The following is a 6,963-nucleotide window of genomic DNA, read 5'->3' as shown; positions in this document are numbered from 1 at the left end:
GAGGAAGGTAGGGCAGGCTATAATCAGGATATGTGATATGAGAAAAGAATCGATTTTCAGCAAGCTGCCAAGCCCACACCAGCTCCTCTTGCTGTCTACAAGCAGGCCCGGCCGTGGTGCCTTTTCTTGCCTTCTCCCTCCTCAGCCATCCCCGCGTGTTTTGCCCAATCTCTGGGCACCAGGGCTGGGGTGAAGAGCCCGCAGGCAGCAAGTCGGGTGGGGCGAGCAACTGACAGCGTCCTGAGGTTAGCATTATACTTTTCCAGTGGAGTCCATGACTTCTGATCTGGACGCTAAATTTGTGGCTGAACCTCAGACACAGCGAATCCAGGAGGGCAAGGACAGCTCTCATCTGATGAATGGTCCTATATCACAAGCCACTTCTCAAACAAGTTCCCTCCCAGCTTTGACTCAGGTCCCAACAACTAAGGTTTCAGATCTAAACCCTAATGCAAAAGTATTGGGGACTCATATGTTCCACTTGGAAGCAAGTAGTGCTGCTGTTGGTGTGAATGCTGCGTGGGAAGAGGCTCCTGGTCATCCTACAGACTGCGGCCAGCAGGGATTGGATGCCAATAGTGATGGTGAGAATATTCGTGAGAATGCAGTGCTCCCAGACGCACAGGAGGCAGAGCAGACAGACATGAGCACTCTGGCTCTGGACCATTCAGATTATGAATCGCTGCCTGAGAAAGATACAGGAGGAAATGAGTCTCAACCAGAAAGCCAGGAAGACCCTCGGGAAGTACTTAAAAAAGGATTGGGATTCTGCTTATCTAGGGAGAATCTTGCTAGCGACATGTACCTTATATCCCAGATGGACAGTGATCAGTATGTGCCAATTACAACGGTAGCTAACCTTGACCATATCAAGAAACTCAGTACTGATGTGGATTTGATTGTGGAAGTGCTAAGATCTTTACCTTTAGTCCAAGTGGATGAGAAGGGAGAGAAAGTAAGGCCAAATCAAAACCGGTGCATAGAAATATTGTGTGAAATATCGGAATCGACCCCTGTGGAAGAAGTAGAAGCACTATTTAAAGGAGATAATTTACCAAAATTTATGAACTGTGAATTTGCCTATAATGATAATTGGTTTATTACCTTTGAAACAGAAGCTGATGCAAAGCAGGCTTACAAATACCTTTGAGAAGAAGTCAGAACTTTCCAAGGAAAGCCAATTAAGGTGCGGATAAAAGCAAAGGCAATAGTGATAAACACATTTTTGCCAAAGAATGGATTTCGACCTCTGGACATGAACCTTTACACATAGCAGCGTTATGCTACATCATTTTACTTACCTCCAGTGTATAGCCCCCACAGCAGTTCCCTCTGTACAGCCTGATCACCCCCCAGACATCGTCAGCAACACATATTTATTTTGATCCACCCTTGGTAACTCCTTTTCCAAGTACTGGATTTATAAATGGGTTTACATCTCGGACCTTCAAACCTGCCATGTCTCCTCTGACATCACTTAGACAAGAGCCTCCCAGAAGCAGGGAAAATTCCTTTGGCTACTGGAAGAAAAGAGAAGAGACGTTTACAAGCAGTCAGACGCAGTCTCCAGCACCAGCAAAGCCTCCATCACCGAGTTTCGAACTGGGGCTGTCCAACTTCCCCCCGTGACCTGGAGCTGCAGGCAATTTGAAGACAGAGGACTTATTTGAAAACAGGCTTTCCAGCTTGATCATAGGATCTTCAAAGGAAAGAAAGCTCAGCACAGATGCAAGCACAAACACTGTTCCTGTAGTGGGACCCAGAGAGCCCTCCATGCCAGCGCCCTGTGCTGTGTCAGCAGCGTTTGAATGCTCCCCTTCCCTGGCCCATTTACCCGAGGACCCCAAGGTGGCAGAAAAGCCGAGGGACACTCACAGTGTGGACAGACTCCCTTCTACTCCTACTACAACTGCATGTAAATCCCTGCAGGTGAATGGAGCAGCAACAGAATTGCGAAAGCCCAGGTATGCAGAGATCTGTCAGAGAAGGAGTAAAGAGCCTGCTTCCTCCTAACCATTGCAACCCTCCAAAGAACAAAAGCCAAACACTGTTGCCTGTGGGAAGGAGGAGAAGAAGCTTGCTGAGCCTGTGGAGAGATACAGAGAGCCCTCTGCCCCCAAGTCCACTCCTGGAGTCCCCAAAGATCAGAGGAGGCAGCCTGGGTGCCTACATCACCTCCAGCTGCCTGCAAGCGCCTGAACAAGGAACAGAACACTCCTCCCAAGTCTTCTCAGTGAAAGCTGGATGCCTGGGGGGGGGGGGATCTGGAAGAACTGTATTCACCGAAGGAAGCTCTCCCACTCAGTACAGAATGAGCCGCTGGTTAGGAGCTTGCAGTGTCTGTGGGGCCCATGGGACACCTGCAAGTTACTTCATTCTGTGAGTCGGATTTTCCCCCTCTTGGAAAAAAATCTATTTTTCAGGATTTAATTATATAATATAAACCTTATTTTAGGTTGGTGCTTAACTGGAGGTGATACAGAAGTCTGATGTTTTTCAGGATACAAAATGTATTTATCCGAACAAATGGATATTTTTTATTAAGCTTCCACTTAGCTCTGAATGCAAACCTATAATGAGTTTTTCTAAATTAAGGGAACTCTGCTACTTCGGTTTGTTTTTTGTTTGTTTGTTTTTGTTTTCTTAATAGCTGGTCTGCAAGGTCGCATGGGTAGGGTGTCCCAGCAGACGGATGGGGGCTGATAGCACTGGCAGGAACAGCCTGAACCTCACAGAGCAAGGGACTGGCAGTGTCAGGGCACTGAGAAACTGGCATAGGAGCTGTGTGTTCATCTAAACCCTTAGCTAACAGGTAACTCTAGCTTTAAAACAAGATACAGATGTACATGCGGTTCATTTTTGATCTAGTGGGCAGAATGAACCTGCACAGAGCATCCTAGAAAGACCTGAAACCTTTGAGTTGATGTCCTGCCAGCAAGTAACCAGCCTCTCACTCCAGTTCCAAGTGGCTACTCTGTAAAATATATTCAAAGCACACTGTGAATAGAACCTAGATGAAATTAGAAACTGCTGCCCACTGAGGTCAGACCATGAAGTTGTACCATGATGTGTGTCCCTGTGAGTTAGTGGGCTGCCTGGCTCCCATCCTCCAGTGCCTTCTCTGTCTGTGTCTCCAACACACTCTCTCTGGAGAGTCCTGTCATAGCCAGCTCTGTGTGGATGTCTTCCTGTACCTCTGCATCGGCACATGGATTTAAAAGTACCTAGCCATGAGAGAGTGCTGTCTGTGGTCCCCCTCTGCCTGGGGAGGACAGAGTCCTTGCTCTTTTACCTCCAGGATGAGGGTCTTGTTGATTGTTTCTAGAAGATCTGCACTTCTGAAGAGCAAGAGTGCAGTCAGGTTAGCAAGTTCATTGTAAAGTTACAGATAAAGTATTTTGTTTTAAAATGCCTAGAATTTTTCTTTAAGTATTTTAAGCAGCAGACATTAAAATATTTCCTGCTATATGGAACCATACAGCTTATTCCACAAAATGCTATTTAACAATACTGAAGATTGTTTTGATTTCTTTTTCCTTTCTTTTTTTTTCCTAAGAGAAAAAATGATTTCCATCCAATATTTAAAGACTTGTATTTTATTTAAACGTGAAAATGACTTTCCCTTAACTTTTGTATAAGACAGCTTAGAGCTCACGGAGACCTGCCACTGGTTTGGCGGGAGTGGATCGGTTACTCAGTTGCCATGCAGAACTCCTGGTGTTGGTTTTGCTGAGAACGCATACTGTTGTACAAGAATTCCAGTGGTTTTTGTAACATACCTACAGATCTTCAACAGTTGATCTTTTTCAGATTGTTGAAAAATCCTGTAAATGCAAATAGTCACTACTGTGTTAAATCTGTGCACTTGGGAGTGTGCTCTGCCTGTACAGTGTAAATAATCAGAACCTCTGAGAAAGGTACCCTACAGAGAAGAATCTGATAAAAATTATTGATATATTATAAATGTTACTGTTGAGCTGGATGTAGATAAACTAAATGTTGTGGTTTGAGTATTATTTTAATTTGTTAAGGTTTTTCTTTTTCCCCTTACACTGGTGTGTTGAACTGATTTTGCCTCTTTGCTGTAAAAGGTAAATAAATGGAAAGTCTTATTAAAAGCCTTTGGATGTTTCCATACTCTTAAAAAGTATATGAGTACATACTAATCATATGTGACGTGTGAGGGTTTTGAAGGAAAGTATAGAGAGCAGGGACTGGCAGGATCTTCCAATGAAAGAAAAAATACAGAATGGGCTAATTAAAATTATACTGTTAAGTGATTTTTTTCCCTGCCAGAGGCAAAGATGGCCTGATGCCCTGAGCATTTCGTTCAGAGCAACTGTCATTCAGTTACATAGGAGGACACACAATGCTGATGTTTCAGACGCCTGTGAGAGGAACATAGGACGAATTTCCTTATAGATGTCAGATCACTGACAAAAAAAACAAAAAGAAGAAGAAGAAGAGGAGGAAAATAGCTGGCCTCTTGAACCCACACTAGCAGATGCTGTCTATCTGGAAAGGTGAGCCTGAGGCCTCAGGCCCTTCATGTCACATCTCTGCTGGAAGAGGGGCCAGATTATGGTCATCATCCCTTATCCCCAAGGGTGCTCTCACAGAGGATCTTTGATTTTTAATGAGAAGTCCTTTCCCCAAGGCTGAGCATTGCAGCACGAAACCTGTGTGCCAGAGGCAGCTGTAGGTGTTGCTGGCCTCTGGCTGGAAGTGTAAAGCTCAGTGGCAGCACGAAAGGGCAGGTGTACAGATATGAGGTCACAACACTGTAATTACCGCTTAGCCAGTGACAGCCTGGCACCAGGAACTAAAGCCTCGCTCACATGGGATTTTTATAGCACTCATCTTCAGGAAGCAAAGGTGATATGCCAAATAGCTGTAAAATGTCAAAACAGAGACTTCCTGAACACTTTGAGGTTTTCCACTCAGAAAAAAATGGAAGTTATCAAAATAGGACGCTCTTGCTATGTCACATACAGCAAGTGTGATATGTGGTTTTCATAATCTACTTTTTAAGATTACTCATTCCTTTCAGTATCTCAAGGTATAGAATCAGAGATACCACAGTCACAAATGACATTTTTAACTTGTAAAATTGTGTGGTGATGCCTAATTATCCTAAGGAAATACAGACTAGGAATCTGGCCCCACTTCACCAGACATGAATTTCAAGTGATTTTTCTCTTGTAGTCAGTGTCATGATGTCTCTGTGAATCCCTCCTGTCATTGCATCACTGGTTGCCACTAGTGGGTGGCAAAAAAAAAGACAAAAAAAAAGAAAATAAAAAAGAGTCTTATATTGCTGTATTAGAGTTTCTGCAGGTGATATTGAAAAACTGGTCCAGTGTGTCACAGCAGGAGACTGATGGTACATACCTGTCTTTGTGTCCCCTTCAGTGAGCTATAGTTGTGGGTTTGTGTGCTTTGTAGCCTGTTAAACAGAAAGCAACATACAATCGAAGATTCCAGGAGCACTAACAGCTGCAAGTCACAGAATGGGAGTGTAACCTGGAAGCTTGCCTGAGGGTTTCTGTTTCTGTTCTACTTTTCATTAAGACTGGAATCAAGCTTACATGTAAACTATTGGTAATTTAAGTTTCCTTTTGTGTCATTTTTGTGTAAAACTGTCTAATTTGAAAAATGTAGGTTATGAAAAATAAAGATTTAGGCACTGTTCAAAAAAAAATAAAAAAATTCAAAGTCATCTATACAAATTCAATACCATCCACATCAAACTTCCAACAATATTCTTCAGAGAATTTGAATTACGTTCATTATTTGAAAGCATTTTCCAAACTTTAAGATCTTAGGTTAAGTAATACTAAGCAGTATTGATTAATTCCTACTATTGGAGACAATTACCCTATAGTCTTGTCAAACTACGTTTTATGTTGATGAGTCTTCACTACTTGGCCAGAGCTTAGGAATCTCCTGGTCTAGTTTAAGATTTGATAAAAGATTGGCTAATTATTCTTTGGTAATAAGTCTTTCCTTTGAAAATAATATTAGCTGTTTTGTTGTTGTCTTTGTTGTAGTTTTTGGTTTTGTTGTTTTACTCTTCAATCGTACAGACCAGAAATCCACTGACATTTAATGATTTAAATTATTGACATGGTCTGCCCCTAGGTCATTGGCAGGGTGGCAGTTGTGTCTCATGTGCCTCAGTAGGTGGCAGAGAAGAGAAAGGCTATGTGTAAGCTCAGTGTTGTGCTCTGAGAACATCTGAACAATGAAGAGTATAACACAGAACTGAAGGAACTGAAGGGGTTCTCAACCCCATAGGAAGAACAAGAATATTAATCAACCACAACACAAACACACACACACACACTGAGGTACTAAAGCACCAACTAAAAAGGACACATGTAAGGACTCATGACTCCAGCCTATTATGTAGCAGAAGATGATCTTGTGGGATATCAATAGGATTGGCCTTTGGTCCTGTGAAGACTCGATGCCCCAGTGTAGGGGAGTGGCAGGAAGGGTAGGCTGGCATGGGTGGGAAGGTAGGAAAAAACTTCATAGAATCAGGGGAAGGACAGATAGTGTATAGGGATTTGTTGGTGGGTGGGAAAACTGGAATGGGGATAATATTTAAATGTAAATTAAGAAATTATCTAAGAGTGAAAAAAGAATTTAAAGCATCCTGTAAAAAGAAATCCTGAAATGACCCTGTTCTGTGTAGGTCCAGATTGGAATCAGTGGTGGGAAGCAAGCTGCAGACAAGAAACCCTGCCTGTTACAATGGACCTTGGTAAGAAATGAGCCTTAGACAGAAATCTTCTGAATGGGGCAACATAGGCAGGTGCAGGCAAGGACAAACTGACAACCATCAGTCCAGAGCCAGGCAGCCCAGACAGAGTTCTAGCCTGAGATGCTCATCAGTCTGGCTGAAGATCCAGCAACAACCTCAAGGGGGCCCCAGCTGAAGAGGAGGACCAGAGAGCT

The 6,963-nt window shown here is 43.2% G+C and overlaps 1 non-coding gene and 1 pseudogene across 1 annotated transcript; both read left to right on the top strand.

Annotated features, from left to right (window-relative positions):
- The first annotated feature begins 274 nt into the window (after positions 1–274).
- LOC114635634 lies at positions 275–2,237 on the top strand (annotated as a pseudogene).
- Positions 2,238–6,130: 3,893 nt separating this feature from the next.
- LOC114635636 lies at positions 6,131–6,261 on the top strand. The gene has a single exon (XR_003713504.1). It is a non-coding gene; the product is annotated as a small nucleolar RNA SNORA17 (small nucleolar RNA).
- The last annotated feature ends 702 nt before the right edge of the window (positions 6,262–6,963 follow it).

This window comes from Grammomys surdaster, unplaced genomic scaffold (assembly GCF_004785775.1).
Source record: "Grammomys surdaster isolate TR1022 unplaced genomic scaffold, NIH_TR_1.0 114610, whole genome shotgun sequence".
Taxonomy (NCBI): domain Eukaryota; kingdom Metazoa; phylum Chordata; class Mammalia; order Rodentia; family Muridae; genus Grammomys; species Grammomys surdaster.
Note: the sequence above shows the minus strand (reverse complement) of the source record. Positions and strands in the feature narration are given on the sequence as shown.